The following is an 11,588-nucleotide window of genomic DNA, read 5'->3' as shown; positions in this document are numbered from 1 at the left end:
TGTATGAGGTTTCTTTGACAACAGTAGAGAAGCTGGAAGCTTTAATCAGTTCATACATCAGGAAATGGTTGGGAGTTCCACGCTGTCTCAGCAGAGTGGGACTTTATGGTAAAGGAATACTGCAGCTACCAGTCTCCGCTCTAACTGAGGAGTTTAAGTGCACCAAGGTCCGACTGGAAATGACATTAGTAGAGTCATGCGACAAATGCATGAGGGAGGCAGCACCTGTGTTGAAAACTGGAAGAAAGATGCAAAGGCTGCCCTTCAAACTGGTGATATCATGGGGCAATTTCAGCATGGAAGAGGGGTCTTGGTCTCAGTTCAGCTCCTCCTACATGGCACAAGGCAGCCCCAGCTCAACGGAAGAAGCTGGTAGTCAATGAGGTGCAAAAGCAGGAGCAGAGGATGAGGTGCATAAAGGCTGTTTCCCAGGCCAAGCAGGGAGAATGGATGAGATGGGAGAGTGTGGAACAACGCAAGATTGGCTGGCAAGACCTATGGTCAATGGAACAGAGCAGGATCAGTTTCCTCATCAGGTCAACATATGATGTTCTCCCATCACCACAGAACCTAAACCTCTGGGTTTGAGAGGATCCCTCATGTGCTTTGTGTTCATCACCTGCAACATTACACCTGCAACTGGGGCAGCAGTGTGGAGTAGTGGTTAGGGCTCTGGACTCTTGACCGGAGGGTTGTGGGTTCAATCCCCGGTGGGGTACACTGCTGCTGTACCCTTGAACAAGGTACTTTACCTAGATTGCTCCAGTAAAAACCCAACTGTATAAATGGGTAATTGTATGTAAAAATAATGTCATTGTATGTAAAAATAATGTGATATCTTGTTTCAATTGTAAGTCGCCCTGGATAAGGGCGTCTGCTAAGAAATAAATAATAATAATAACATTAAGGCACATTTTGACAGGATGTAAGGTGGCTCTTAGCCAAGGACAGTTTACTTGGCGCCATGACCAGGTGCTGCGATGTTTGGTCTTAGCATTGGAAGACAAGCGTAACATGGCCAATAAGTTGCCACCAGTTCCATCAAAGCATTACACACAAAAGACAACATTCCTCCGCCCAGGAGAGCAAACACCAAGAAAAGGTGTTAAAACCAAGCCTCGCCCAGGACACTTGGATGCTGCTAGAGACTGGAAAATGCTGGCAGATGTTGGTCAACGGCTTATTTTTCCACTCGAGATTGCCACCACTAACCTTTGACCAGATCAGCACACCTTGTTCACCTGGTAGAGTTAACAGTGCCATGGGAGGATGCTGTAGATGAGGCGTATGAGAGGAAGAAACTGCGGTATGCTCAACTAGCCACTGAAGCGGAACAGCGAGGATGGAGAATCCAGGTTTACCCAGTGGAGGTGGGTTGTCGAGGATTTGTGGCACACTACAACCCGGTTTCTCAGAGACATCGGATTCAGTGGCCAAGACTTGCATCACACAGTGAAGAACTTATCTGAAGCAGCAGAGAGAAGCAGCAACTGGCTGTGGTTGAGACGGAAAGATTCTGGTTGGGGATCTCAAGCACAATAGAAAGAAAGAAACGTTGATGTACGGTAAAGTAAGCTGGGCTGAGTTGAGTGGGAGACAGAGGGGGGTGATGCTGGGCTGCCAGAATCACCGTCGAGCACTCTTGAGGTGTCGTGGGCTAGTCGACGAAACACAGAGGATGGAAGGTGCCCACTTAAACGATGTTCTTGGTGTTATTAATACCCACATTTTACAAATGATAAATGGTTCGCTTTCTTCTGGTGTAGTTCTCTCATCACTTAAGGTAACTGTGGTAAAGCCTATGCTTAAGAAACACAATTTGGACCCTAAAGTTCTCAATAAATATAGGCCAGTCTCCAACCTACCATTCTTAGGTAAGGTTCTAGAGAGAGTTGTTACAATTCAATTGCAAAAAACTCTTAATGGTATATTCAAGAAGTTTTAGTCTGGTTTTTGTGCTGCACATAGCACCAAGACAGCCCTTGTCAGAGTTGTGAATGATCTGCTGATAAGCTCTGACACAGGCTTTCTATCAGTTTTAATTCTTCTAGATCTAAGTGCTGCCTTTGATACTGTAGACCATTCCATCCTTCTGAATCGTCTTGAAAACACAGTGGGACTGTCTGGCCTTGTCCTATCCTGGTTCAAATGTTATCTTTCTGATAGGTTTCTGTTTGTCTCTATTGGGGAGGTAAAATCGGCATTACACTATGTAACACAATTTTTGTTCCTGGGTAGTAAGTGTTATTTCCTAATTGCTTATGCCTCAAAAGTATAGAAAATGGCTATTATTCCCCACAAACTTTGCTTTTGTGACCAGGACAGTGATATTTTGAAATTTACCTATTTCCAATGAGAAAATGGGCGAATTTGTGTCTTTTCGTTCACTTACAGTCAGAAAAAAACAACATACAAATCCAAATTAACATGTATTTATACTAAAGTAATACAAAAATGACTACAAAAGATTTAGAAGTGAGTAGTTTTTCGAGATTTACGATTATACTGTAAATCACTTTCACGAATCAGCCCCCAAATGTAGTCTCCCATCATGTTCTCGTTATACTGTCCTTGGTAGCGGCGTTCAAAGTCCAGTATATCCTGGTGGAAGCGCTCGCCTTGCTCCTCCGAGTACGCTCCCATGTTCTCCTTGAATTTATCAAGATGAGCATCAAGGATATGGACTTTGAGGGACATCCTACAGCCCATTGTGCCGTAGTTCTTCACCAGAGTCTCAACCAGCTCCACATAGTTTTCGGCCTTGTGATTGCCCAGGAAGCCCCGAACCACTGCGACAAAGCTGTTCCAAGCCGCTTTCTCCTTACTAGTGAGCTTCTTGGGGAATTCATTGCACTCCAGGATCTTCTTTATCTGTGGTCCGACGAAGACATCGGCTTTGACCTTTGCCTCAGACAGCTTAGGGAAGAAGTCTTGAAGGTACTTGAAGGCTGCTGACTCCTTATCTAGAGCTCTGACAAATTGTTTCATAAGGCCCAATTTGATGTGCAGTGGTGGCATCAGCAGCTTCCGGGGGTCCACCAGTGGCTCCCACTTGACGTTGTTCCTCCTCACAAAGAACTCGGTCCGCTGTGGCCAGTCCCGCCTGTGGTAGTGCGCCTTGGTGTCCCTGCTGCCCCAAAGGCAAAGATAGCAGGGAAACTTGGTAAAACCTCCTTGGAGACCCATCAGGAATGCCACCATTTTGAAGTCTCCTATGACCTCCCAGCTGTACTCATCATACTTCAAGGCGTCCAGCAAGGTCTTGATGCTGTTGTAATACTCTTTGAGGTGCACCGAGTGAGCCAAGGGAAGAGACGGGTACTTGTTACCATTATGGAGCAGCACGGCTTTGAGGCTCCTGGATGAGCTGTCAATGAAGAGGCGCCACTCATTCTGGTTACAGGCGATTCCGATTGCCTCGAACAGACTGGTCACATTGTGGCAGAATCAGAGCCCATCTTGACGTGAAGAAGCTGGAAAAAGCAGCTGGAACTAAACTGAACTGGTGGGCTTAAGGCCCCTGTATTTATACTACTATTTATATTACTGGAAAGTTCTAGAAAGTTCTAGAAGTTACTCAAAGTTTACTCAGCACTGAATCTATCTGGAATGTTCTGGAAAATAGGTAAATTTCAAAATATCACTGTCCTGGTCACAAAAGCAAAGTTTGTGGGGAATAATAGCCATTTTCTATACTTTTGAGGCATAAGCAATTAGGAAATAACACTTACTACCCAGGAACCAGAAAAAAAAAAAAAACATTGTTACATGGTGTTATCGGAAGTTGTCTGTGGTGTTCCACAGGGCTCCATTCTAGGTCCCTTGTTGTTTTCATTATATATGCTACCGTTGGTGACATTATCCGCAGACACGGAGTGAACTTCCATTGCTATGCTGATGATATCCAGCTATATTTGTCCCTAAAGCCGGGGATTTCTTCTGCCTGGGTGTTTTTAGCTACTTGCCTTACAGACATCAAGCATTGCACAGAATTTTCTAATGTTCAATTCAGATAAAACAGAGGTTATGCAAGTGGGCTCACAGAACCAACTAAAAGAAAATGTGGGATTACATGAGCTCGACCCTTGCAGTTTCTCATCAAAACTTAAACTAGAAATTAAGAGTTTTGGGGGTCATCTTTGATCCTGATCTGAGACTCATATTAGGGAAGTTACTAAAGTATATGTTTACCATTTGAGAAATATAGCCAAACTTAGACCAATTATTTCCATATCTGATGCTGAGAGACTAATGCATGCCTTAGTTTCATCTAGAATTGATTATTGTAATGAACTTTTTTCTGGTGTCCCAAAACGTGTGGTATACCGCTTGTGGCTTGTTCAGAATACCGTCGCTAGAATTCTGACTAAAACCAGGAATAGTGAACATATTACCCCTGTTTTGGCCTCTTTACACTGGCTCCCTGTGCAGTATATAATTAATTTTAAGATTTTGCTGTTAACTTACAAGGCCCTAAATGGATTAGCACCTAGTTATTTGCAGGAGTTACTGACCCTGTATCTTCCAAACTGCACACTGAGATCACAGGATGCGGGGCAGCTGGTTATTCCTAGTATCAACAAAAGCAACATGGGAGGTAGGGCTTTTTCTTGTAGAGCTCCGAAATTATGGAATGCTCTGCCTTCGTTTGTCAGGGAAGCTGGGACCGTTACAGTTTCAAGTCAAGACTAAAAACACACTTTAATAAAATGGCTTTCTTATCATAGTGGGTTTTAATGTAACTTTAAAATTGCTGCTTTTGTATTATTATGTGTATTTAAATCTGTTATTTAAACGGTCTGATTGTGGCAGTTGTATGTGTGACATGCTATACAATTGTACTGTGGTTTGTTCTTTTTTTCTGCTATGTACAGTGCTTTGCGATACTTTTGTAAAAAAGGTGCTACATAAATTCAATAAATACAAATATAAAATAACCCTAACAGCTCTTGTCTTATGCATCTGATCCACAAACACGAAAAACAAATACATATTTATCGGAAAATAGGTCCTTGTGCCTTCAAAGTAGCCCTTTCTCTTATTTTGTAAAGATTTTGTGTGAAAATGTTTGTTTACTGCACCGAGATAGGTCTGTCTTAGAGGGCAGCAGTAACATTGCAAAACACTTGCATTCACGACTAGCTCCTAATATGGTTCTCTACCGGAAATACACAAATAGGACCTCTTTCCAATGGTGTCTCTCACAGTGCCAGAGTTAAAAAGAGTTAAAGGGCCAGGTCGCCTGCAGGATATTTAACATTGGGCAGATCCTGTAGAGTTACATCAAGTAAACCTGTGCGTTTATGTCTTCAAGCTAAGAGTTTCCAGTACCATTATATAGAGTACAACTACCAATTAACTTTGGTCATATTTCCTTATTTTATGGGGTTTTTTTTATCATTTTTCTATTTTAGTATCCTCCTGGCAGCATCCTGAGGCAGAGTTTGCTGCTCTTCTAAAATTGATGCTGTGTTCTTATAAGCATTTCTTTCCTTAACACTAGAACCGCCATGGCAGTCATTTTGATGATTTGAGGTTTTCAAATTTAAATTACTCTGTGTGTCTGAAAGTTATGTGGTTGCCGGTTTATGACTTTTCCTAAATACATGTATTAAATACCCTGACGGCTGTGCAGATGTCTGATATGATGTGCTTGAATAAAACTTTCGAGTTGTATCCGATAGTTTGTCTTTCATTTTAATACTGATGTTGTTTAAAATGTAACCGTCATAATGACTGCCAAATGTCGGTTTTAGGTATGAGTATAACCACGGCGGTTCTAGTGTTAACTTGGCATGTCATAGAAGGTGCTAGCTAAGTCATCATATTAGGTCGCTGTAGACACTTGTGGCTTTTGACAGCAATGTTGAACTATTTAAGAAGAATTACTCCTGAGCTATTGAACAAATGATTTTTCAAAGTCTTTGATTGATTAAATAATGTGTTGTATGCTTGAACCTGTTTTAGACTGTTGTTAAGGACCAAAAACTATTTTATGAAAATCTTCAAATCCATTAGAATAGATTCCAGTAAGTTTTATTTCAGAAGGTAAAAAAAAACACCAATAAACTTCTATAGTACATTGTTCATGTAATGGCTTACAGATTTTCACATACCCAGACAACAGTTCATCAAGAATAGTCACACAGACTCAGTTATTCATTCAAAGTTTAATGAATCACAGTATATATCTATTCTTTCGGTTTATTAACGCTTAATTGGATCGAGTGATCGCAGATGTACTTCTAGCAGTCCACACAGTCTGGTGTCTTTGCAAACTAACAGCATTAATAATATATAAAGCAACATGATTACAACACATACCTTCAGGCAGTCTAAGGCAACCATTTACAATAATACATACAGTATAACAACATCTCTAAAGCTAATAATAATACTATCCTATAGCATCGTGCTTCAATATAGGTGAGATATCAATTCAAAATGATGCTTATCCACCTGCAGAAATGTATGTCTTAAAATATAAAACACAACCAAGAAAGGACAGTTGTCCAATCTCAAGGCTCTGAGTACAACACCAGAAGTCAGCTTCGCAGAGAGGTCCCATATGTATAGGGCTTTTTCTCTCCTTTGTGTGTCAGAAGTCTTAATTAAATATAAACATCTGGTCTGTTAGACAGTCTTTATCTCTAAAATAAATAATATACTTTCTGGTGGCAAGCTACTCCTTAAACTAATAATATGCAGTACCAGGCTTTTCCCCATTTTTCTAAGATAAGCATATATGAGGTATTTTTTAAAACTAATAATATATATATTCTTGTACCACTGAGTTAATCTCACCTGTTAAAATAAAGATTATAAAAGCGAGGGGCCCTTGAATCAGATCACCTCTTATGTCAGTGAGTTCTGCCTTGGTTGTTAAAATATATTTTTCTGGTACTATAAGAATCCTAGTACTCCCACAAGAGTAAAAAGCAAGAAGCTCTCCTGTTCTGTTGTAGCTGCTGATAAGAAACTTAGCTATATGTGCATTCCAAGAGACCCCATCAAGGTTATTAAATTAGGTCAGAGTTTTATAGTTTCACTAAGTCTCTTATTTAGGCTAACACAGATTTCTGAAATAATATTTCTGCTTATAGCTGTCTCGGCACAATCTAAATTAATACAGAGTTTTTACAACAGTATTCTTGCCCTTAATCAGTTGCTTTTCTTCCAATGGTCTTTTGAACACAGTATCAAGTTTCTGTCCAGGATATCAGATTGCTCTCAGCAGGATTGGAAATCCTTGTCCGGCTATGCTCTAAAGGCTCCTTAAAAGCTACCACAGGGTCTGAGTCCATCGCTGTGCATTGCAAGTACCTGATATCTGCAGGAGACTTAAACTCCGGTAGCAGGTTTCCCATCTTTGCATTGTAGTTTTTCCAAGTGAGCCCACTTTACTGGATGAGTTACATTACATCCCATACATTCAATTCTCTTTACATTGTTTCGTTTAACATTTAAATGGCAAAAGAATAATCCATATGGATCATCAGGGGCATACTCAAACATTATCCCACAATGCTTTACCATATGAGTACATGAAGGACATAGTTTTGGTTCTGCTAGTGATAACCCAGTTCTATATGTTTGACATCCACATATTAGTCTAGACACATTGCGGTCTGGCCCTCTTTTCAGAGAGAGTTTTCCACAGGGAGTAATGGTTCTAGACTGATAACTATTTAGTTTATACATTTCAATTTGATAACAGAGGGCTATTTTGTTAGGTATTCCTTCCATCCAAAATATCTCAGTTGGCCAGAATTCAATTTTTTCATATCATATCAGATGGTTCCCAAGCCTCATTATCATTCCCATCATCAGTAGGGAACACCCCAAGAAATAAAGTTGGTTCGATCGAAGGACCAGTTACTTTGGCTGCACAGGCCTTTCTTATACAAGAGAGAACGGGTTTGGGGGTCACTTGTGACACTGAAGCTTTGAAAAGCATCCCTTGTTTCATGAAGGGTGCCTTTAAAAACACTTACCAAAATATCCTGCAAGTGTTAGACAATTATTTTAATTTGCACATAAAGGCTCTCTGTTGCACTGTGTATGAAATCTGGATCCAGCCAAATGTAAATATATAGTTAAAGGTTGGCTTACAGTAAATTATGTGATTTAGCAATTGTCCTAAGTAAACATGGATAATAATTAGCAATAAGCTGCTAAGCAACTATACTTAAATATAATATCTGTGAGCTAAATAGTAACATTTTAATCTTATTTATCTAAAAAATAAATGCAGACTAGATTGTCCCATTTATTTAGGTATCTCGTTAGCAACAGCAGGATTCATGCTACATTTATGCAAAGAGAGTACATTTATTGCACTGAAATGTATCAATTTACTTACATTTCACAAACAGCCCTGAAATACTTGGACTGCTCAATGGGGGAGATACTGTAGCAGGGCGTAAAATACAGAAATTCTGGGCAAAAGTGCCACTTTTTTTGCATTTGTGGGACATACAGTAGATACAATGGTTGTGATATATTTGCACAAAAAATTAGGTTGTAATAAAATAAAATAATAATAATATTGTGTAGTAAATGTGTCCCATTACTTCCAGTTTGCACTAATACTTTATATACTATGATCAGCTTGTGCTTGCTGTTAAGTTCGTATATTTCTCGAAAATAATAATTCACTCTTCTTGATGTGATTTTCAATCAAAACAGTTTAATTCCGGAACAAAAAGGAAAATCCAACGAAAACAGTACACAACGTAATCACATACAAACTGCATGTACAAATCATAAAAGAAAGCAAAAATGTCAGTGAGAGTTTGATAAAGAGTGTCCCAATACAGAGGTTTACAGAGGTTAAATAGAGAACAAAGCTAACCCCCCTTCCTTGGAGTCACCCAGCCAAAGTCTTTGTAGATCAGAACCAGATTCCGCTGGCTTCACTGTGTTTTGTACCTGGGATCATAATCAGCATTTTAATTAGCAAAGCAACTCATGCATAAACAAGGGGTCCTCCACCCAGGTCACAACCACTACCTGAATCATAAAATAACCAGTTTGTGATCTTGTCTCTGAGACAAGCAGACACCACTCGCTGGGTGCCAGTTTAAGAGTCTGTAAAATTGTCCCAATTGATATAAAACCTTACAATCTTACATTGTTGAATGAAAACTGTTGTTAAAAACAGATGCTGCAGTCAACTATTGTGTTTGTGGGAAACTGTCCTCATAATTGTGATGCATATTGGGAGTGCAAGCTTACTTTCTCTTGTAAACCACAAGTACTATTATTTTTACACGTTTCAAATGTCCCTCTAACAGTGAAGCATATTTGGTGTTATTTAATGGCATTTTATGTCAGTAGCTACACCGGTTATTTTCAAGTGAATCTATTTTTGCAATATTCTTTCATGCAGATGAAATGCAGTCTCTCATTATCACACTTATCATGCATTCAGTCGCTGGTGGAAAGTGAGTGATTCTTCTGTGCCATTTAAGGGTCAGGCAAAGAGCAGGTGCCCAGCTGCATATAAATATGTTAACAACCATACTAAAGTATGTTAATGGATGTATAAATGGAAGCTGTAGATTCAACATAATGTGAATGAGATAAACAAAACAGGCTCATTATGACACAGTAACCAAAGTTGACACGGTACAGTTGCACAGCTCTGTGTCATATTCCATACAAGTCTTTGAACTGTTTTTCATAATGAAGCGTTGCGTTGCTGTGCAGTTCTCATTCAGGAAAAAAAATCGGCCGTACCAATGCAAATTACTCAATTCATAGTCATTTTAGGGAGGTTATATTTAAATGTCCGTGTCTGCTTACTAAATAGGAAAAGAACGACTCTGAATATCGTGAGGAGAGCTTCATGCATTGCCATGAAGATAAAAACATTTAATAAGAGAAATGTATTTACGTGTTGTCACGCACATTCTGAAAAACGCCGCTAATGCTACTTATTTGTCTAGTTACCTTTCCAACACACACACACGCACGCACACACAAACACACAATTATATAAAATATAATTTCTAGTAAGTACAAGTTTTACTACGTAGAATTTATATTTGTGTGTGTGTATGTTTGTGGAACATCTAAAAGTTAAATTTCATTTAACTCTAGAACCGCCTTCTACAATACATGTTTTTATAACCTACAATATAACCTACAATATTCTATTTTATACAAGTCTGTTGTTCTCTCTACTGGACCTAGGAGCCATCAATTCCTTCGTTTTGTACAAGAAATGCACCAAGGAAAATATCAGAAGGAGAGATTTCATCTTGAAGCTAGCCACAGGGCTTCAGCAGAAACATTTCGATCAGAAAACTGCAAAGCTGCAGGCTGCAGCAGCTCAACCTGGATTCTGTGCTGAGATTAAAAACTACTTTTGTTTTTACAGTTTTGTATGTACATAAACCTGTTTACACACTAGTTTCTTTTGAAATTGACATGGTTTAATGGGTTTTTACAGCTATTTTTATCGTGAGAAAGCGATTGACCCTGTCCTTAAAGTCACTCTGCCAAAAGGACGTCCTTTTGCTGTTTCACAATGTATTTGTGTGACAACGTCACACAGTCATGACTGTAGAGTTGATTTTCACGTGCATGTAAACCCAGCCATAGTTAACTAAAACCACAACTTTAAATGCATTACAGAAACCAGGGCCGGGGGACACATTTGGAAACACGTGGAGAAACTTATGACAGAGGGAATGAGACCATTTTTTCACACAGAGCTTGAAAAGGGCATGGAATGAGCTTAGATGGGCTCTCATTCGTACATTTTCTTGTGTTCTTATGTTATAAGATTTGAGCGATGTATTCCACAACTGGCGAGAACAGAGTAGCACAGTTGATCTTTCCTGGGAGAATTTGAAAGAATAATAGGAGCATAGCTTGTTGAGCTGGCCCTAGGTTCAGTAGTTGCCCTTTTTAAATGACTATATACTTCTGATAATATTTACAGTTATATGCATGCAGGCTCTAGCTAGTATGTGTATAAGCAATCACGTGGAACATTGAGTAAGTAAGTAAGTAACTATGGACAAAGGTTTTGCATCACCCTATAGAATTAACTTATTTTGCTTCAAGTCGAATGAACATATTTAATTACATACTACTTTGTAGTTTTCAGATACTTAATGAAAAACATGAAATACTGTACAACTATTATGGCTTCCGGTAGACTTTTGTGATATAATTTGTAGTTTCTTTGATTACATGATGTTAAATAAAATATCTAAATTATATTCATGTAGTTTAAACTTTTGGCCATAGCTCTACAACCTGTCTAGCCAATTGAAGTTTTGTAGAAGTTGAGCATAATACTACAGAAAGTGCTGAAATAATAACTCAACAACCACAGCATGGATTTCACATACTTTAATAAACTCTGAGTTAATAGCAGCTATTTGTAAAGGATATTGCTTAGATTTGTAAATCAGCCACATTAAGTTTATTCATCATTTCAAAGCACAAGGGAAAATGCCGGTATCATTTATAATTTATGAATTTATGATTCATAAATCATTTTTAAGCACAAAAGTTTTACAGCTCGATTCTCAGAATATTTCTAGACTAATTCTGAAATTCTCAATAATAAC

Source organism: Acipenser ruthenus, chromosome 2 (assembly GCF_902713425.1).
Source record: "Acipenser ruthenus chromosome 2, fAciRut3.2 maternal haplotype, whole genome shotgun sequence".
Classification (NCBI taxonomy): domain Eukaryota; kingdom Metazoa; phylum Chordata; class Actinopteri; order Acipenseriformes; family Acipenseridae; genus Acipenser; species Acipenser ruthenus.
The sequence above is the reverse complement of the archived record's forward strand: the minus strand, read 5'-3'. Positions refer to the sequence as shown.